Raw genomic sequence first — 22,494 nt, 5'->3', positions numbered from 1 at the left:
TCGTCGTCCGCGTCCCAACCATCCTGGCCGTAGTTCGGCCAGGGCTCTCCGGATAGTGAGAGATGCTTCAGCGAATTTAAGATATCACCGAAGGGTGAGTGCTGAAAGATGTCCACAGCGGTGAATTCCATGATCGGCGCCCAATCGGATTCGACTGGCAGGGGCGCAGGGGGTTCGGAGTCCGGTAGGGAGTCCGGCACCTCGGAGTCATGAGCTTTATGCGGGACAAGGTAAGTGTTCAGCTCCATCGCCGTAGAAGTTGCAGCTCCTGAGGCGGTGTCCAGCCATCCGTCCTCGATCTAAGCGATCGGCTCCGGACAATGCGTCGGAGCGGATTCGTGTGCGGCCTCCAAGGTGCTGTCCGGCGGCAGAGTTAGGTCGTGCCCATCGTGACAGCGCGGCATGCTCGGTTGTGGCTCAGATCCATCGAAGATCAAGTCCCCACGGATATCGGCCGTGAAGTTTAGGCTTCCAAACCTGACCTGATGGCCAGGGGCGTAGCTTTCGATCTGCTCCAGATGGCCAAGTGAGTTGGCCCGCAGTGCGAAGCCGCCGAATACGAAGATCTGTCCGGGGAGAAAAGTCTCACCTAGGACTGCGTCATTGTCGATTGAAGAGGTCATCAAGCCTATTGGTGACGACACAGAGGAACTCTCAATGAAAGCACCAATGTCGGTGTCAAAACCGGCGGATCTCGAGTAGGGGGTCCCGAACTGTGCGTCTAGGCGGATGGTAACAGGAGACAAGGGACACGATGTTTTACCCAGGTTCGGGCCCTCTTGATGGAGGTAAAACCCTATGTCCTGCTCGATTGATATTGATATTGTGGATGTTTACAAGAGTGGATCTACCACGAGATCAAGGAGGCTAAACCCTAGAAGCTAGCCTATGGTATGATTGTAATGGTTGTTGTTGTCGTCCTACGGACTAGAGCCATCCGGTTTATATAGACACCGGAGAGGGCTAGGGTTACATAGAGTCGGTTACAATGGTAGGAGATCTACATATCCGTATCGCCAAGCTTGCCTTCCACGCCATGGAAAGTCCCATCCGGACACGGGACGAAGTCTTCAATCTTGTATCTTCATAGTCTTGGAGTCCGGTCCATGATGATAGTCCGGCCGATGACAGTTCGGCTGATGATGGTAGTCTGGCTATCCGGACACCCCTTAATCCAGGACTCCCTCAGTAGCCCCTGAACCAGGCTTCAATGACGATAAGTCCGGCGCGTATATTGCTTGGCCTTGCAAGGCGGGTTCCTCCTTCGAATGATAGAAGATTGTGAACACCAGGATAGTGTCTGGCTCTGCAAAATAAATTCCACATTCCACCATAGAGAGAATAACATATACACAAGTTCAATCTGCTGACGTTTTTTGCGGCATGACGTCACGCCACTACCAAGCCATTACTTGAATCGTTTTTTACTCTACCACCTCAGCGCATTTTAGCGAAGCGGTTTCCTTGGCACGTCTTGTCGAAGCAGAGATCGTGTTCCCCCTTAATCCGGGATTCTCATCAATACGGACGTGGGTAACCCAACCGCGCCATAGATGGTGACGCTTGGGGGATAAGCGAGTTTTACCAGGCCGATGGGGGACGCGTAGACTTCGCCCGCCCATATAAGGGATAAGGATTCACCTTTTCACCTACGCCTTCTTCCTCCTTTGCTTATCCGTCTCCGCGCACTCGAGCTCCAGCGCCCAAGCCCGCACATCTCGTCTCAACCTTCCCCAGTTATGTCCGGAGCGGGAGGCAAGTGGATGACCTCCTCCGTTACGGAGGAGTACATCGAAAGACTGCGCGGCGCCGGCTACCTGTCCGGCGACATCGCGCACCGGCTGCCGGACGAGGGGCGGCTCATCCCCACCCCCAGGCCCCATGAGAGGGTCGTTTTTCTTCCCCACTTCCTCCGCGGACTGGGTTTTCCACTTCACCCCTTTGTCCGGGGGCTCATGTTCTACTACGGCCTGGATTTCCATGATCTGGCGCCGAACTTCATCCTCAACATCTCGGCGTTTATCGTCGTGTGCGAGGCCTTCCTCTGCATCCAGCCCCACTTCGGCTTGTGGCTCAAGACCTTCAATGTCAAGCCGAAGGTAGTGAAGGGCACTCAAGCGGAGTGCGGAGGCGCCATGTTGGGAAAGATGCCCAATGTCCTTTGGTTCGAAGGGGCCTTCGTGGAATCCGTCAAGGGGTGGCAATCGGGGTGGTTCTATATCACCGAGCCGCGCGACCCTTAGTGGACGGCGGCCCCCGAGTTCAGATCTGGTATCCCCATGCAGCTCACCTCCTGGAAAGAGAAGGGCTTGCTGTGGGGTAGTTTGGAGGAGCTGACGGGACTCCAAGCCTGTATCCAGAAGCTGGTGAAGAAGCTCAGGCTGGTTAACGTGGTCCAGGTCATGCTCGTCCGCCGGATTCTCCCATGCCAAGAGCGGGCATTCAATCTGTGGGAGTTCAATCCGGAACAGCACCAGGCGCTGAGCGGGCTCTTCGACACGACGTACGAAGGCGCCTGGAGGGTGCTGTTTAAGGGCGCCGAAGCCCCCGCATCCGCGACTGAAGATCGCGGATTTCGCTCGCAGCGCCAGGCCGACGAGGTAAGTGATTCTGCCCCTTTACGGGACACTTGCTTTTCATAGTTTGACTCTATGCGGGTTTTAATTTCCCCTTTTCCTTTGACAGGACTGGATGAGGAAGGCGGAGCAGATTATCTGCCCGGCTCCCATGCCAGAAAACCCAGTAGACGCCCGTCTAGTGAGGCTGCTGGTTCCGGCACCGCACGTGGTGCCGGAGAAGAAGGCCAAGAAGGAGGCCACGGGTGCTCGAAAGAGCTCCCGTTTTCAGGTGTCCGGCGACTTCGGGGCGGACTCCTCCCCCGAAAACGAGGAGGAGAAAGAGGACTCTCTCCCAGAGGAGGGAGAGAGGAAGAGGAAGGCTTCCCCAATAGGGGAGGCCGAAGGGTCCAAGAGGGGAAGGACTATTCCCCCGGACAGCTCCACCAACATCAACGTTGGCGAGGAAGAATGGCCTTCAAGGGCCAGGCCTCCGGCGAGATCGTAAGTATCCGGATTCCTGAATGATTTATAATTTATTTTTCTACGTCACATAGTGTCATTCTGATGCCGCATGCTACCTGTAGTCCGGCCAATGATGATCTCCCCGCTTCATCGAGCGGGTCGTTGGCTCTGTCGGATGTAAACTCCATCCCGACCGCCTCCACCCCTCGCGACACCGAGGACGCCGAGGTGGGATCCCAAGAAGGGACCCATCAGGGGGAGGCTCCGGAGGCGGCACAAGGCGTCCTCCCGGACTTTGCGCCGGACTGCATATCAGAACCCGCAGTGGTTCCGGAGTCCGGCCGGCGGCCCCTTCACACGAAGGGCAAGACCGTGACGCCGGCGGCTTCCGTCCAACCGGAGGCGCTGGACAATTTGTTGGGGGCGCTCCAGAGAGCTTCCATCGAGGAAGAACACCGCACTATTATGAGTGCGGTGATTCAGAAGGTACAGCTTGCCAAGAGCGGGCTGACCGAAGCCTGCAATAGCCTTCTATCAGGCTTTGAGGTAAGAAGTTAAAAATATGCAATGTAATACCGCATAGACAATAGCCCCTGATGCTCGGTTCGGTGTTCGGAAAGAAAAGCCGGACTGAGGATCCAAAAAAAAACAAGATATACGCAGGGTTGCTAAAAAATTATGTCAATATGGGTTGCAGGCTGCGCTGCTGACCTCTGCCGCACTGACTGCGGAGGTCGGTGCTTTGAAGCAGGAGCTCGAGCGGTCCGAGCAAGAGCTCGGCCGCGCCAAGAAACAGCTCCAGGACAAAGAAGGTGAGTAACACCACTTTGAACTTGTACCTTACAAAAAAGGATTTAGGTTGCAACAAAAAATAACAAGGATAATATGGGTACTGCAGGGGCCACGAACGAGGTGGCGACCCTGAAGGAGGCCGTGTCCACAGCCGAACACAATGCGGCCGCGAAGCGGGCAGAGCGAGAAAAGCAGGAGGCGCGGGTGGCGGTGGTTCAGCAAGAGCTCCAGGCTCTCATGGAAAAGCATGAGAGTTTGGAGCGTGACTCAAAGACTCGAGAGTCCGAGCTTGCCTCGGCTCTCGAAAGTGCCAAAACTGCCAAGGCCGATGCCCATAAGTCCCTTCAGGAGATTGAGTTGGTGAGGAAGATAGCGGCGGGTAAGGCATTTTTCATGCAAAGCAAGCATGTGAATGTAAATTACGTGTTACTTACCCGTATTCGGAGCTTTCCAGGGGCATTTGCAGATCTGCCTCGCAGTGTGTCTGATGCCGCCGTATTCTATCGAGCCGAGGAGGGGAGCTCAACGGAGAAGGTCTTCTGGTCTCAGTATGCTGAGGCCAGCCATCCGGTGCCCCCTAGCGACCAGCTGAAGTAGCTGGTCGAGCTCCACAAGGCGGCCGAGCAGGCCATGAAGGGCCTCATAGTCCAGCTGTGGCCTGGAGAGGCCATGCCTGGGAGCTACTTCGGCCTCGTCCAACGGTTGGTGGATGCGTGCCCCTGGGTGGATGTTATCAAGCGCTCCGCCTGTATTGAAGGTGCTCGTCGGGCCCTTGCCCGCGCAAAGATGCATTGGGGCAAGCTGGATGCGGAGAAGCTAATCACTGACGCGCCACCAGCGGGCAAGGATTATCATACGCCTGAAATGTACTATAAGACTGTCCTGAAGGGTGCCCGCAAGATTGCGGATGAGTGCCCCAGGGATGTAATTATTGAGTAAATTCGCAATGTGTTATCCTGTGCGCTGAAAACTTTGTTCATATGCGCTAAGCAACGCTTGTTAATTTAAAATATTACCTTCTGTGCGGCCGTTTATTAAATCTGAGAGATGGCAAGTCGTCGGCTTCAGCCCCCATGCCACGAGTAATGGGGTGTTCGGGATAAACTTGAGGACTCTTGTTCCCATTTTTGGGTCCATCTAGAGAGGCGCTCAACACAACGAACAAGGCAAACAGACTTATAGTGCTTGAACACTCTCACTTAGCCATAGAATTCTATAATTTTAAATTTTGGCGAAGCCCCTAGTATTCGGAAGACCGAATTAGGGGCGCTATCCACGCCTTCATCGGACATTATCCGGAACTTCGCTCGAAGCGGCGTAGGTCTTTAAGGACCCGAAAGGACCTCTCGAACAGCAACCAGTCTCTTGCTTTATCATGACAGTCAGTTTTAGCTTTCTCCACTGAGGCGTTAACCCGGCTCAACCGGGGCGCATTCGCAGTGGTTCTCCCAGTGCTACCTTAGCCGATAGAACGGAACGTCAGGTGCCAAACATGGGAGCCAGGCAAACCCAACTATTGACCCAAGACATGATTCGGAGCCGATTCATATAATGCTATAAGTTCGGGGTGCCGCACTTGTGAAAGTGTTCGGACTTTATCACACCATAATGCGGGAAACATAAGCCCCTGGTGTATTTGGCCGTACCAAAATGTCCGGATGCAACATGTCGTAAATGAACATATATATATATAGAAGGTAATGCAATTATGGGCAAAAAGTGCTGTATTTTATTCGGGAAGATCTGCTATGAGTGCGGAATGATACAAATAGTGCGGAAAGCAAGGGATTGGACGAATTAAAGGCGTCTCCCTCCAGGGGTAGGCCGCGGAATGGTGTATTTAACAAATTTAATGCTCGTAATGGAGACCACCTGAGTGTTCGTCACGGCCTTTGTCCCTCCCTGGCTGTTGCATCATGAGTTCGGCAGGTTCGCTGCCGGACAGAGTTATGTATAAAGAAAAGAGAGAAATAAAAGATAAAAAGAGCGACACACTTGGGAGCCCCTGGTGTGGTCGAACCGCACTCTGGGTCTGTTGTGGTTGTGCCTCTCCCCCTATGCCCATGGTATCTCCAGGGCGTAATTATGTACGCGGAGAGTTTGTCTTACAATTGTGCGAGGGCTGGGGTTGAGGCCGCATTGCTACGCGTGCTCGGAATTTGCCAGGTGGTCTTGGTTGATGTTGCTCCGGGTGCGTTTGGCCGTGTCCTGTCGTTTAACGGCCGGACTCGAAAATTGCCTTAAAAGGCTGCTCTGTACTTCTGCCGCGAGAGCCGCTGTATGTTCCTCCGTTCGGAGGGAGCGTTCTGTGTTTCCATTGACCGTGATGACTCCACGAGGGCCTGACATCTTGAGCTTAAGGTATGCATAATGCGGCACCGTGTTGAATTTTGCGAACGTGGTTCGTCTGAGCAGAGCGTGATAGCCACTTCGGAATGGGACTATGTCGAAGATTAACTCCTCACTTCGGAAATTATCCGGGGATCCGAAGACCACTTCCAGTGTGACTGAGCCTGTACAACTGGCCTCAACACCTAGTATGACGCCTTTGAAGGTTGTCTTTGTAGGTTTAATCCTTGAAGGGTCTATGCCCATCTTGCGCACTGTATCCTGATAAAGCAGGTTCAGGCTACTGCCGCCGTCCATCAGGACTCTCGTGAGGTGAAATCCATCGACGATTGGGTCTAAAACCAATGCGGAGAATCCGCCATGGCGGATACTGGTCGGATGGTCTCTTCGATCGAAAGTGATCGGGCAAGAGGACCATGGGTTGCATTTCGGGGCGACTGGCTCCATCGCGTATACGTCCCTTAGTGCACTCTTCCGCTCCCTCTTGGGTATATGCGTTGCGTATATCATGTTTACCGTCCGATCTTGAGGGGGGAATCCCTTCTGTCCTCTGTTGTTCGGCGGCCGGGTCTCTTCCTCGTCATCGTTGTGTAGCCCCTTGTCACTGTTTTCGGCGATTAATTTGCATGCCTGCTTGAATACCCAAAAATCTCTGTTGGTGTGGTTAGCTGGCTTTTCGGGGGTTCCATGTATTTGACAGGAGCGGTCGAGTATTCTGTCCAAATTGGACGGGCCCGGAGTGGTTCTTTTGAATGGCTTCTTCCGTTGACCGGGCTTGGAGCCTCGGAATCCGGCGTTGACTGCCGTATCCTCATTGCTGTCACCGTTAATGCGGCGTTTGTTTTTGTTTCGACGCAACCTGCCATTGCGGTCCTTGGTATCCGGATTGCCAGCGTTTTTGCTGAGGTTGTTGCTGCGAGCTAGCCAGCTATCCTCTCCCACGCAAAAGCGGGTCATGAGTGATGTGAGGGCTGCCATGGATTTCGGCTTCACCTGTCCTAGGTGCCGGGCCAGCCACTCGTCGCGGATGTTATGTTTAAAGGCAGCGAGGGCCTCTGCATCCGGACAGTCGACGATTTGATTTTTCTTTGTTAAGAATCGTGTCCAGAATTGCCTGGCCGATTCGTCTGGCTGCTGGATTATGTGGCTTAGGTCATCTGCGTCCAGTGGCCGCACATACGTGCCCTGGAAGTTGTCGAGGAATGCGGCTTCCAGGTCTTCCCAGCATCCAATTGACTCTGTCAGTAGGCTGTTAAGCCAATGCCGAGCTGGTCCTTTAAGCTTGAGCGGGAGATATTTGATGGCGTGAAGATCGTCGCCGCGGGCCATATGTATATGGGGGAGATAATCCTCAATCCAAACCGCGGGGTCTGTTGTGCCATCGTAGGATTCGATATTAACGGGTTTAAACCCTTCAGGGATTTGATGATCCATTACTTCGTCAGTGAAGCATAGTGGGTGTGCGGTGCCTCTGTATTGAGCAATATCGCGACGTAGCTCGAGAGAGCGTTGTCTGCTGTGTTCGGCCCGGCCGGAGTAGTTGTATCCGGCACGACGGTATTCGTCGTGGGTCTTGGGGTGCCCACGTGATCCATAGATAGATCTGGATTGTCTTGCCTTGTCCTCCAATATATCCCGCAAGTCCGGCACGTTCCCCCGTGGCTTCATGCTTTTTGAGTGATGCCGGGGTACGGTTTTGGTGGAGGGCTTGCATGCCTCTCTGTCGCGGCCACGAGGTGGTCGGTCTGCCGTATTGTGCGCTGGTGATGCAGGTTTGTATGCTTCCTCCTCTAGTCGGGGGAGCAACTTGCGTTTTGGGTAACTTTTGGAGGGGCGTTCGAGTTCATACTCTTCGGCCGCGAGGACCTCGGTCCATCTGTCGGCCAGTAGGTCTTGATCAGCTTGAAGTTGTTGCTGCTTTTTCTTTAGGCTGTTTGCCATGGCCATTAGCCTGCGTCTGAAACGCTCTTGTTTGACGGGATCCTCAGGCACGACGAATTCGTCCTCGTCGAGGCTTGCCTCGTCTCCGGAGGGAGGTAAGTAATTATCATCCTCAACCTCTTCGTCTGCCGCCCTCTTGTGAGGGCTTGCTTCTGCCTCCTCCTGCGCTGGACCGTGCTGGAGGGGGTTGTCTTCGGCACTTTCCGGGGTGTTATTATCTCCTGTGCCGGAATCTCCATTCTTGCTATGGCGGGATTTAGAGCGGCGCCGCTGACGTTGGCGCTTGGGCTGTTTCTTTAAGGAATCGGCCTCCGTTGCTTCTTCACCGTCCCCATCTTTTGGGGTGTCCACCATATATATGTCATATGACGAGGTGGTCTTCCGGTGTCCTGTAGGCACTGGTTCTTGATAGTCTCCGGCATCGTCGTCCATACCGTCGATGTCTTCGGAGTCGTAGTCGAGTACGTCGGTTAGATCGTCAACGGTGGCTACGAAGTGGGTGGTGGGTGGGCTCTAAATTTCTTCCTCGTCCACGTCCCAACCATCCTGGCCTTAGTTCGGCCAGGGCTCTCCGGATAGTGAGAGATGCTTCAGCGAATTTAAGATATCGCCGAAGGGTGAGTGCTGAAAGATGTCCGCAGCGGTGAATTCCATGATCGGCGCCCAATCGGATTCGACTGGCAGGGGCGCAGGGGGTTCGGAGTCCGGCACCTCGGAGTCATGAGCTTTATGCGGGACAAGGTAAGTGTTCGGCTCCATCACCGTAGAAGTTGCAGCTCCCAAGGCAGTGTCCAGCCATCCGTCCTCGATCTGAGCGATCGGCTCCGGACAATGGGTCGGAGCGGATTCGTGTGCGGCCTCCAAGGTGCTGTCCGGTGGCAGAGTTAGGTCATGCCCATCGTGACAGTGCGGCACGCTCGGCTGACATTTTTAGGACAGCGTTGCGATATGCTGCCATTTTCGGATCTTTGGCGTCAAAGTCTCTGTTTATTTGGGATATTGCAAGGTTTGAATCCCCGCGCACCTCTAGGCATTGAATGCCCATGGAGATTGCCATCCGGAGACCATGTAAAAGGGCCTCGTATTCGGCTGCGTTGTTGGATTCCGTGTACATTATCTGAAGTACGTATTGGACTGTGTCCCCGGTCGGGGACGTCAATACGACGCCAGCCCCCAATCCGGCTAACATTTTAGAGCCGTCAAAGTGCATAATCCAATTGGAGTATGCGCCGTACTCTTTAGGGAGTTCGGCTTCGGTCCATTCAGCGACAAAGTCAGCCAAAACTTGTGACTTTATAGCTCGCCGAGGTTTGTAAGTTATATCAAATGGTAAGAGCTCAATGGCCCATTTTGTAATCCTGCCCGTCGCGCCGTGGTTGTTTATAATGTCGTTAAGTGGTACTTCAGAGGCCACTGTTATCGAACACTCTTGAAAGTAGTGTCGGAGCTTCCGGGATGCCATGAACACCGCATATGCTATCTTCTGATAGTGCAGGTAACGGGACTTGCAGGGGGTTAACACAGTGGATACGTAGTATACTAGTTTTTGAAGAGGGAATTTATACCCTTCTGTCTCTCGTTCGACGACGAGTACCGCGCTTACAACTTGATGCGTTGCTGCGATGTATAACAACATTGGTTCGCCCAGGTTGGGCGCAGCCAGGACCGGATTTGTTGCCAATATGGCCTTTATTTCTTCGAGTCCGGCGGTGGCAGCATCCGTCCACTCGAAGTGTTCGGTGCGCCTAAGGAGGCGATAGAGGGGCAATGCCTTTTCTCCAAGACGGGAGATAAAGCGGCTTAGAGCCGCCATGCATCCAGTCAATTTTTGTATTTGCTTGAGGTCTTTTGGGATATCTAGCTGTGACAGAGCTCGGATCTTGGCTGGGTTTGCTTCAATTCCTCTACCGGATACGATGAAGCCCAGCAGCTTTCCAGCTGGTACGCCGAAAACGCATTTTTCCGGATTTAGCTTGATGTCATATGCTCTGAGGTTGTCGAATGTGAGCCTCAAGTCGTCTACTAGAGTTTCGACGTGTTTAGTTTTGACGACTATGTCATCTACGTATGCCTCTACTGTTTTGCTGATCTGGGTAGCCAGACATGTCTGAATCATGCGCTGATATGTTGCGCCGGCGTTTTTAAGTCCGAAGGGCATCGTGTTGAAGCAGAATGGTCCATATGGAGTAATGAATGCCGTTGCGGCTTGATCCGCTTCTGCCATCTTTTGGGCAGGCTTTGTTTAGGTCTTTGAAATTGACACATAGGCGCCAGGATTTGTCCTTCTTTGGTACCATTACCAGGTTTGCTAGCCAATCCAGATGTTTGATGTCTCTGATGAATCCGGCTTCCAATAGTTTGGCTAGCTCTTCTCCCATTGCATGTCTTTTGGGTTCGGAAAATCGTCGAAGAGCCTGTTTGACTGGCTTGAATCCTTTTAGGATGTTTAGGCTGTGTTCTGCCAATCTGCATGGGATTCCGGGCATATCCGAGGGGTGCCAGGCAAAAATGTCCCAATTTTCCCAAAGGAATTCTCGCAGTGCGGCGTCTACATCAGGGTTCAATTGTGCCCCGATGGAGGCAGTCTTTGTCGGGTCCGTTGAGTGGACCTGGAATTTTACTATTTCATCTGCTGGTTTAAAGGAGGTGGACTTGGATCTCTTATCGAGTATCACATCGTCCCTATTCACCATAGAGCGTAGCGCGGTGAGTTCCTCTGCCGCTAGGGCTTCGGATAGTGCCTCTAAGGCTAATGCGGCTATCTTGTTTTCGGCGCGGAGTGCTATGTCCGGATCACTAACGAGAGTGATTATTCCGCCAGGCCCAGGCATTTTGAGCTTCATGTACCCGTAATGGGGTACGGCTTTAAAAATTGTGAATGCCTCTCGTCCTAATATAGCGTGATATCCGCTGTTGAACGGGGCCACTTGGAACGTGACTTCTTCGGATCTGTAATTGTCCGGCGAGCCGAATACCACATCGAGTGTGATTTTTCTTGTGCAGCGCGCCTCCCGGCTAGGGATTATTCCTCTAAAGGTTATGCTGCTTCGCTCAATGCGGCTCCAGTCTATTTCCATTTTTTGAAGGGTTTCCTCGTAGATGAGGTTTAATCCGCTGCCGCCATCCATGAGGACTTTTGTAAGTCGAAAGCCGTCCACTATTGGACTAAGTACCAGTGCGGCTGGAGCTCGGGCTGTTCGGAATTTAGGTTCGTTGCTGGCGTTGAAGGTGATGGCTGTGTCGCTCCATGGATTGGTTGCTGCTACTTGGTAGACTTCGGCGAGGCTACGGATTGTTTGTTTCCGCATATTATTTGATGCGAAAGTCTCGAAGACTGTTGATACCATACCGATGTTGTTGGAGTGGTTTTCCAGGGCTAGAAGCTCCTCTCAACTTTTGGCCACCTGCCGTAATATCCAACATGCTCGAAGGCTATGTGTTGGGATGGCGCCTTCTGTACTGTGAATTTTACAGGGTCCGCTAAGCCATCCCTCCAGTACGGTTCCGTGCCCTTTATGGGGTTTTTGCTTTTTGGTTTTTGTATCTGGTGCCTGAGTGTAATGCACCCTTTTGTTGTGGACTAGGGTTGTATTCGGGGCCGGATTGTCCCAAAACTTATTTTCGGTTGTCCGGAAACTCTCCATCGCATAGTACTTTCGTACTATGGACGCCAGGTCGGCGAACCGTGTAATTTCATGACGGCTGACGGAGTTCAAGATTCCCTCGTCCGTGCAGTTATTGCAAAAAATTGAGATTGCGTTTTCCTCTCGGCAGTCCTTTATCCTGTCCATAACCAGGAGGAATCTGGCCCAGTAGTGATGTAATGTCTCAGCGGGCTCTTGCCGGATTAGAGATAGATTGCATATGTCTGGGCGGGTGGGTGGAATTAAGTCCGGAACCCTACCCATCTCAAGGCTCGAGGGCCGAGAAGTTTCCAAACTTGGAAGCTTGGATTGCTGGACGTTGTCCAACGAGTCTGGTCTGATGCCTGACTTTAAGTTCAGTGCTTGATCGAAGTCCGTCCCTCCGCGGGAATCCAGCATGGGGGGTTCGGGAGCCCGGACATGACTAGTTTTCAATACAGGAGAAGAGTCGCCGCATTGTTCCTCTACCACTACAACGTGGTGGGTGACCTGGGGAGAGTTAATCTCTCTCAGATCGGTTTTAAGCCCAATCTGATTGTAGTCTGTAGCGACTCCCAGGGCGGCGATGCGATCCAAGAGCTCGTTTACGGACGAGAGCTCTATTGGATCCAGCCGCTCGGCGAATTCCAAGCTGACGCGAAGATTGCTTTTGACGACTTGAGAGGTCATTGTCGAAGCGGTGGCCGGACAGGCGGTCATAAGAAAACCACCTAGCCGGATAGTTTGGCCGGCGGCCAAGGCTCCTTTGCCGAAAATACCGTCCTTGAAGACGGGAGGAGGCATCCTTCCTATCGGTGACGGCACAGGGAGCTCTCAATGAAAGCACCAATGTCGGTGTCAAAACCGGCGGATCTCGGGTAGGGGGTACCGAACTGTGCGTCTAGGCGGATGGTAACAGGAGACGAGGGACACGACGTTTTACCCAGGTTCGGGCCCTCTTGATGGGGGTAAAACCCTACGTCCTGCTTGATTGATATTGATATTGTGGATGTTTACAAGAGTGGATCTACCACGAGATAAAGGAGGCTAAACCCTAGAAGCTAGCCTATGGTATGATTGTAATGGTTGTTGTTGTTCTACGGACTAGAGCCATCCGGTTTATATAGACACCGGAGAGGGCTAGGGTTACATAGAGTCGGTTACAATGGTAGGAGATCTACATATCCGTATCGTCAAGCTTGCCTTCCACGCCAAGGAAAGTCCCATCTGGACACGGGACGAAGTCTTCAATCTTGTATCTTCATAGTCTTCGAGTCCGGTCGATGATGATAGTCCGGCCGATGATAGTTAGGCCGATGATGGTAGTCCGGCTATCCGGACACCCCCTAATCCAGGACTCCCTCAATAATGTCGGTGTCAAAACCGGCGGATCTCGGGTAGGGAGTCTCGAACTGTGCGTCTAGGCCGATGGTAATAGGAGACGAGGGACACGATGTTTTACCCAGGTTCGGGCCCTCTTGATGGAGGTAAAACCCTACGTCCTGCTTGATTGATATTGATATTGTGGATGTTTACAAGAGTGGATCTACCACGAGATCAAGGAGGCTAAACCCTAGAAGCTAGCCTATGGTATGATTGTAATGGTTGTTGTTGTTCTACGGACTAGAGCCATCCGGTTTATATAGACACCGGAGAGGGCTAGGGTTACATAGAGTCGGTTACAATGGTAGGAGATCTACATATCCGTATCACCAAGCTTGCCTTCCACACCAAGGAAAGTCCCATCCGGACACGGGACGAAGTCTTCAATCTTGTATCTTCATAGTCTTGGAGTCCGGTCGATGATGATAGTCCGGCCGATGATAGTTCGGTCGATGATGGTAGTCCGGCTATCCGGACACCCCCTAATCCAGGACTCCCTTAGTAGCCCCCGAACCAGGCTTCAATGACGATAAGTCCGGCATGTGTGTAGTCTTCGGCGTTGCAAGACGGGTTCTCCTTCAAGTTCCACGTACCTGCCGAACAGTGTCCGGCTTCCTCATCAATGTTGCACGTCTTGGCTTCCACGCCCAATAATGGCCTTCTTCCACGCGTCGCGCGAATGTGAAAAGCCAGGGTGTCTTTTATGTTTTACCCCCTAGCTGTGTGAATAATCTGCCTATAAGGGAGGCAAGAATCCAGATCCAAATCACCATCTTCCTCCCGCAAATACTCATCGGAGCGCTTTCGACCAAGAATCCATTCCATCATGGACCGTCAACGCGGCTCCTCTTCTCGCGCTCCCAGCCCTTTGCCAGGAGATTGGAGCAGATGCTCTGTTCCGCACAACGAGCTAGTGAAGCTCCAAGCGGGGGGATATCTCCCTCCGGCCTTCATGGTTCCGGTTCGAGCCGGGCTGGCCACCTACAAAGCTGGGAAGCAAGCGGAGGTTACCCCAAATCCCAAGAAAGGGGAGTGGGTATGCCTCGTCCCCTATCTGATAAGGGGGCTCAGATTTCCTGTACATCCATTCCTCCGTGGGCTCCTGGAGTTCTACGGACTCCAGCTTCATCACCTCACGCCCGCCTCAATCCTGCATATTGCGGGTTATGTAGCTCTTTGCGAGCTATTCCTGGGCATCGAGCCCCACTTCGCGCTGTGGAAGAGTTTGTTCTGCCTTGTACCCCGCTCTAACGAGGGGTCCATATTTCAAGTTGGCGGCGCCGAAATATGGCGCGTTGCCGGGACAGGATATCCATCTGGAACCCCTAAGAAGGCGTCCGAAGACTGGCCTTTGGAATGGTTTTATATAGAAGACGCTCCGCTGCCGGACCCTGTTCGGATCAGCCTCCCGGAGTTCAGCAATGCTCCTCCGAAGAAACGCCTTAGTTGGCGTCCATGGAGCCCCCAACTGGAGGAAGACAAGAGCATCCATTATTTGATGGGCGAATAAGGTTACTGGCCCATTCCCGGTTGACCATGATTGGAGTCATGGCAACATGCATTATGCGGGGGGTGCAGCCACTACAATACAGGGGCCACCCCATGTGGGATTTCAACAGGGAGGACGATGCCACCCGTCATGGCCGCAAAGGGCCGGATTCGGCCTAAGACCTGGTGATGATCCTGTCCGGCCTGTATAAGGGGGAGAAGGAGGATTTCCTTTGGACGAACCCGTTAAATGGGTTCTCCATGAATAATCCCCAGCCTTGGGTAAGCGAACACTCTGCGTGCCCGACCCATGCTTTTTGAAACTTAAGTTTCTTATATTGTGTTCTTCTTTCGACGCAGGAGCTGCGCCGGATCGTGGAGGACATGCTAAGTCCAGCTCCGCTACCCGAGGATCCAGAGCGATCCCGGGATCCGGCCTCCGAAGAGGATCCGGACATAATGGTGGAACTAATCGACGGGGTGTTCCACCAGCTCAGCATGGACAATGCTTTAGTCGCCATCACGGCCGACTATCCCAGACTGTATCCGGCTTCCCAGGTGATTGCGACCGAAGTCCTGACACCGTCATTCCTTCCTTGCTTATTTCTGACCACCGTATACGATGGCGCTGTGCAGGAGGCGCCCCTAGGGCGAGAAGCCGAGCCCGCGGTGGCTGGCCAACAAAGGCCAGTCCGGACCAGTAGGCGGAAGAGGAGCGTGGTGCGGGCTGAAACGTCGCCGCAAAGGTGTAGCTCACAATTCATAATTTAGAGCAACGTTCCTAGGAAGCGTTTGAGTGCTCATGAGTTTTGTAGGGAAAAAAGCGTCCGCCAGACTGCGGGCGTGGAGGTTGCCAATCCAACCTCTACCAGCCAGGCTCCAACACCTGGTCTGGAGGGGGAGGCGAGCGCAAGGCGCGAGCCGGACGTTCCTCCGACGGAGGATGCCGACAGACTGTCCGCCACCAAGTCTGAGGTGGAGAGTGCCCTGAATCACAGGCGCCGCCGGACAGTATTTCGTAACGCGTGCTTCTCCCCCGAGGCGTTGAATGCCTTTAACGCGGGGGACGCGCACCTTCGTGCTGCTCAAGATGGTTTTACCAGAGCCACGGAGCAGTATGTAAAAGACATACGGGTAAGAGAATTTAATAGTTGTATATGCCAGTAGCCCCCGAGACTTAAAGTAGTTATATTAACTGATTTAAGGATCATATGAAACGTAGGATCTTACCGAGAAGAATACCCCACTGTCTCGGGAGCTGCAAGAGTGCAAGGCCCAACTTGAGGCCGCACTTTCTAGAACAGGAGGAAACACAGGGACCTCTCCTGGTAACGCATTATTTTAGAAAGATAAGTAGCGTTTGGCCTGTGCGCAAGTCTAAAAATGACGTTGTAGGTGCTTCCGGAAAAGATCCGAACAGGCAAGAACTTCTGCGCCAACTAAAGGCCGGCGAGAGGGTGCTGCATAAGGTGCAGCATGAAAGGAACAAGCTACAGGATTCCCATGCCCAGCTTGGAGAAGAGCTGAAAGTCGTTCGGGCCGAGCTGTCGGGCTCCGTTAAGGAGAATCAGCGGCTTCGTCGCGGCATCTAAAGTAAGTGCTTGAGCGAACTCCGTTGAAAAGAAGAGTTCGGCGAAGAAGTCAATTTAACAGAATATGTCTGCAGGTATGCTCACAGGTCGCCCTGCGGAGGAGATGCCCGTATCAACGGGTGACCAACTTCCCAAATTGTTGCAACTGATCGAACGAGTTCGGCAGGCAATGAGCGGCGTCATCCAGGCTTTATGGCCAGCCTTCTCCTTACCCGAGGGTCTTGGGGAGCTTGCGGAGAAGCTTCAAGGAGTGCGGCAGCCCTTCCATTTATGGGAGATTTCGGCCTGCCGCCAAGGTGCCAGGGAGATCCTTGTGAGTTTAGTATACGGCCAAGTAGAGTTGGCCGCTAAATTTTCCCAACAGGACTGTAAATTAGACAACCTGTTAGACGGGATTGAGGAAGAATACAATCAGTCGATTTGACAATGTATTATAAAATGACATGTAAAATGCCTTCTAGCCGGATTGTAGATCGTTTGTCTTTGCCGACCTTTTCGCTTCGACCTCGGGACCCTAGAGTCCGGAGTGTGTCCGAATACCTTCTCGGTTATGAAACAACCAGGGTATGCATGGAGACCAGGCGTAGGGGTCATTAGTGCTTTATCAGACAAGTGTCCAACTAGTTATGTTATATTACATCGGTAGTAAGAAACATCTTCCAGGGAGAATAGTTCCATTAAGGGTTCCTTTCCTCTGGGGGTGGCATGCCCTAAAGTGCATGTCCAGACTGCGAAAAAAGCAGAAAAACATCTGGGGGCAGATAAATAAGTAGATAAAAAAATCATATTTTAAGTCACCGACCGAATATTCCCTTAAGAACACTAGCTTTCGGCTTCACCCAGTCTGAGGTACACATCCGACTGAACCGGCAGTAACAATCGCAGAGGTGCTCCCTTTACCTCCTAGCCGAACAATCAGGAACGTAGGGGTAAGCACAGGATCCAGGCAACCCAGCTTGGCCAAAACTTAAGTCATATCGATGCATATAATGGTGAATAAAAGGTACATGTGGAGGCTTGACACATGTGCTGGGCATGAAGCCCTTATAATTAAGCTTCTAGTAAAGAAGCCCCAAGGTATAATTAGTGCGGATAGCACATCAGTTGCGCGCGAACGTTGCGCAATTAGGCCCTTTAAGGCTTGGATGAATAGGGTTGAGAAGAAAAAGATAAACAAAAGGTAGCTGAAGTAAAAAAAAAAATTGGACGGGGGGAAAGGGACGAACTCTTAGTCCGGCGCTAGGCATAGAATCTTCGGAGGCGGGCTGCGTTCCATGGGTTCGACTCGAGTCGGTTATCCGATGCATTTCGTAGACGGTACGCTCCGCCGGTCAGGACTTGATCGATGATGAAGGGGCCCTCCCATTTGGGCTTGAGCTTGTCCTTTTTCTTGTCTGGCAGGCGTAGAACCAGTTCGCCAACGTTGTAAGTCTTGGCCCGTACTTCTCTGCTTTGGTATCTTCGAGCGTGCTGCTGATAGAATGCGGAACGAGCCTTGGCAACGTCGCGTTCTTCCTCCAATGCGTCCAAGTTGTCCTGCTGATCCAACTCGGCTTCTCTTTCTTCGTACATGCGCACTCGAGGTGAGTCATGAATTATGTCGCAGGGCAAAACTGCTTCTGCGCCGTATACCATAAAAAATGGTGTGAATCCAGTAGTACGGTTAGGCGTTGTCTGCAGCCCCCAGAGTACGGAGTCGAGCTCCTCTACCCAGTGCGTGTTAGATTTCGTAAGGGACCGCACTAGTCTGGGTTTGATGCCGCTCATTATTAGACCATTTGCTCGTTTCACTTGACCGTTGGTTTGAGGATGATAGACTGAAGCATAATCGAGCTTGATGCCCATATTTTTGCACCATGATTTAACCTCATCGGCCGTGAAGTTTGTGCCGTTATCGGTGATGATGCTGTGGGGGACACCATAACGGTGTACTACCCCGGATATAAAGTCTATCACAGGTCCGGACTCTGCCGTTTTAACTGGCTTGGCCTCTATCCATTTGGTGAATTTATCCACCATGACCAATAGGTACCTTTGCTTGTGGGTTCCCCCTTTAAGTGGTCCAACCATGTCAAGCCCCCAGACCGCGAACGGCCAGGTAATGGGTATAGTTTTGAGGGCGGTGGGTGGCATATGGCTCTAATCACTACTAGAAAAAGGGCTATAGATGGGATTGACACTAATGGCGCACCAGACAAGTGGTGCGCCATTAGTATATACTAATGGCGCACCACCTTCTGATGCGCCATTAGAATTGAAACTACTAATGGGCACCTGGCACACGGTGCGCCATTAGTATCAAAAAAAATTGAACTAGTGCGCCTGTCCAAACATACTAATGGCGCATCCGCAGGTAGTGCGTCATTACTAGTTGTAACTAGTAATGGCGCACCTGCCAGAGAGTGCGCCACTAATGTTTTTTTTATTATTATTTTTATTCCTTTTTTTGCAAAACTACTAATGGCGCACTCGCACGCGGTGCGCCATTACTAGTTTAAACTAGTAATGGTGCACCGTGGTGTAGTGCGCCATTAGTATGTTCTTTTTTTTTGCAAAACTACTATTGGCACACCACCAGGGGGTGCGCCATTAGTAACCTGGATTACTAATGGCGCATTTGTGGTTGGTGCGCCATTAGTAAGTGGGCAGCAACAAGATATTTCTCTCCCACACTCACTTTCTCCCCACTTCATTCTCTCCACCGCCTCCTCCTTGTCTCGGGTGCCTCCTCTTTTTCACCTCATTTCCACCATAAATTCATTCAAATTAAGTATTTAAGTTACCTTGTTTTGCTAGTAAGTAAGGGCGGAAGCTATATTTATGTTGTTCTCCCTACAACAATGTGCACATGCACTTTTTATGGCCTAGCTAGATCTATGTATGTTCGTGGTGTTGCATATGTTTGTGGTTTTGCATATGTGTTTGTGTTTGGAGGTGTACCGGTATTTGAAATGCGATAGTTGCCAATATTTTGCCGGAATGTTGATTCATTTCCGTTTCGGCGAGAATTTTGGCATTAAGCATTCTTTTTGGTCCTATTTTTAGGGAAAGTCATGCCAAATTTTTTCTTGGTTCTAAAATATCGTTTTGCTCTACCCCGCAGGCGACCATGGTCCGCATGATGACCGAAGGCATCGTGAATAGGTTTTTGAGGTCCGCGAAGGCCGAGATGCTTCAAAAGAACAAGACGGAGATAAGATGTCCGTGTCGAAGATGCAAGCTGAATAGCCTTATTGCGGACCCGGATTCCGGGCAGGTGCGGGACCACCTGCTCTTGCGTGGTTTCATGGATGGCTATCAGTGGCAAGGTGATGAAGATGACTACGAAGTCATCCATGGGGCCGGGCAAGAAATGAGGAAGGGCAGCAAGACAACCACCGCGGCTCGGGCGGGCGAGAAGACGAAGAATCCCCAGGAGATGATCACGACGATGATGCTGTACATAGTCATCATGTAGAAGAAGATGCAGGACATGATGATGATGCTGGCGGAGCAGACGAAGCTGGACCATCGATGGGCTGGGTGCAGGACCCTCATATTCAAGAGCTGCTTCTCAAGCAGACGGATAACGCAAGAGCTGCCGCACGAGAGAAAGCCAAGATGGATCAACTTGAGTTAGACGCGGTTACTCCATTGTATGAAGGATGCAGGCCCGAGGATACCCGCCTGAAAGTAATGCTCATGGCTCTGGAGATGAAGGTAAAACACAAAATGACCGACGCATGCTTCGACGAGAACATGTCATTCTGGCACGAACGTCTTCCCAAGGGGAACAAGTGCCCGACCAGTTTGGAGGAGGCGAAGAAAATTGTGTGTCCTCTGGATTTACCGCACGTGAAATACCATGTGTGCATGAACAATTGCATCATTTATCGGAACAAGCACGCGGAGTCTACCATATGTCCGGTGTGCGGTGTCACTTGATACAAGAAGAGGAAGAAAGCTCCTCGAAAAGTGGTGTGGTACTTTCCGATCACTCCTCGTCTGCAGCGGTATTTCGCGGACCCTAAGGTAGCAAAGCTCCTGCGTTGGCACGCGGATAGGGAGGATAAGAAGCAAGAAGATGACGCAAATGATCCGGAGATAGATAAAAAAGACAAGATGCTGAGTCACCCTAAGGATGCGAGCCAGTGGCAAGCGTTGAACTTCGAATACCAAGAATTTGGGAACGATAGAAGGAACATCGTGCTGGGCGCGAGCACCGATGGAGTCAATCCGTTTGGCAGCCAGAGAAGCACACATAGCACCTGGCCTGTGTTTGTGTGGATGTACAACCTTCCCCCCTGGTTGTGCATGAAGAGGAAGTACATTCACATGAATATGCTAATTGAAGGGCCGAAACAACCAGGGAACGACATCAATCTGTATCTAGGGCTGCTGAAAGAGGAGATTGACACGCTGTGGAAAACGCCAGCCAATACGTGGGACTCCACAGAGAAAGAATATTTCCCTATGAGAGCCGCACTGCTCACGACGGTGCACGACTATCTCGGTTACGGATATCTTGCGGGGCAGGTAGTCCACGGATTTTCTGGATGCATAAGGTGCATGGATGACACAACGTATCGCCAGCTAGATAGAGATCCCGGGTCTTCCAAAACCGTGTTCATGGGACATCGAAGGTGGCTTCGCGACGATGACCCGTTGAGGAAACGCAAGGATCTGTTCGATGGTGAAACCGAACCCCGAAAACGCCCGTGTACGAGGAGCGGTGAGGAAATAGACAAGCTGTTGAAAAATTGGAAAGACTGCCCACTGCCGGGAAAGAAGCAAAAGGCGCCAGAGCCGCTGCTGAAGGTATGGAAAACGAGGTCTGTTTTCTGGGACTTGCCGTACTGGAAGATCCACCGTGTGCCTCACAGCCTTGATGTCATGCATATCACGAAGAACGTGTGCGAGAGTCTGCTTGGTACCCTGCTCAACATGCCAGAGAGGACCAAAGATGGGCCGAAAGCAAGGGCAGACTTGAAATCAATGGGCATCAGGCAGGAGCTTCACGCTATATATCATGATGATGATGATGATGATGATGATGATGATGATGATGAGGCGAAGCAGGACACAGAAAGTCATCGCAAAGGCAAAAAGGCCAAGAAGACCGGAAATGACTACCCTCCTGCGTGCTTCACTCTAAGTCAGGAGGAGATCGCGCAGTTTTTCACCTGCCTCCTAGGAGTAAAACTTCCTTACGGTTACGCGGGGAAGATAAGCAGATACCTAGACCCAGCGAAGCAGAAGTTCAGTGGGATGAAGTCTCACGACTGTCACGTGCTGATGACGCAGATACTTCCAGTTGCAATCCGTGGGATCATGGATGCGCACGTCCGTGAAACGCTATTTGGCCTATGCAACTTCTTCGACGTCATCTCTCGGAAGTCGATTGGCGTGAGGCAACTCAGAAGGCTACAGGAAGAGATCGTGGTGATACTATGCGAGCTTGAGATGTACTTCCCGCCCGCATTCTTCGATGTTATGGTGCATCTGCTGGTCCATATAGTGGAGGATATCATCCAACTCGGGCCGACGTTCCTGCACAACATGATGCCGTTCGAAAGGATGAATGGTGTCATCAAAGGATACGTTCGCAACATGTCACGTCCAGAGGGAAGCATAGCCAGGGGCTTTCTAACCGAAGAGTGCATCTCCTACTGCACGAATTATCTAGGCATCGAGAACCCCGTTGGTCTGCCCGTCAACAGGCACCTCGGCAGGCTCGCTGGATGGGGTCACCGTGAGGGTCGCCGCGAAATGCATGTCGACTTCGAGGGTCGACTCGCCGACTTTGAAAGAGCAAACCTAGTCGCTCTACAACACATAGACGTGGTCGATCCTTGGGTGGTAGAGCACAAAACCTTTATTAAGAAGACGTACAATGTCCGAGGCCAATAGAGGACGGACGGAGATATACTCAAAGAGCACAACTCATGTTTCACGCGTTGGTTCAAGCAGAAGCTTCTGTCGTACCCTTTACATGAGGATTCTTCCACGGAAGAACAACTCATATTCGCCTTGTCACAGGGCGCCGAGCACAACCTGATGACCTATGAGGCGTACGATATCAACGGCTACACATTCTACACCGAGGCCAAGGACATGAAGAGCGATGGTTATCAGAACTCCGGGGTAACGATGGAATCCTACACCGGTAACGACAAGGACAGATACTACGGAAGGATCGAGGAGATCTGGGAGCTGAGCTACGCTGGAGAGAAGGTCCCGATGTTCCGTGTCAGATGGGCCAAGAACGTCATAAAAGAAGACCGGTATTTCACCACCATGGTTATACCCGAAGCCAAATCCAAGACC

This window comes from Triticum aestivum, chromosome 1B (assembly GCF_018294505.1).
Source record: "Triticum aestivum cultivar Chinese Spring chromosome 1B, IWGSC CS RefSeq v2.1, whole genome shotgun sequence".
NCBI classification, from domain to species: domain Eukaryota; kingdom Viridiplantae; phylum Streptophyta; class Magnoliopsida; order Poales; family Poaceae; genus Triticum; species Triticum aestivum.
The sequence above is the reverse complement of the archived record's forward strand: the minus strand, read 5'-3'. Positions refer to the sequence as shown.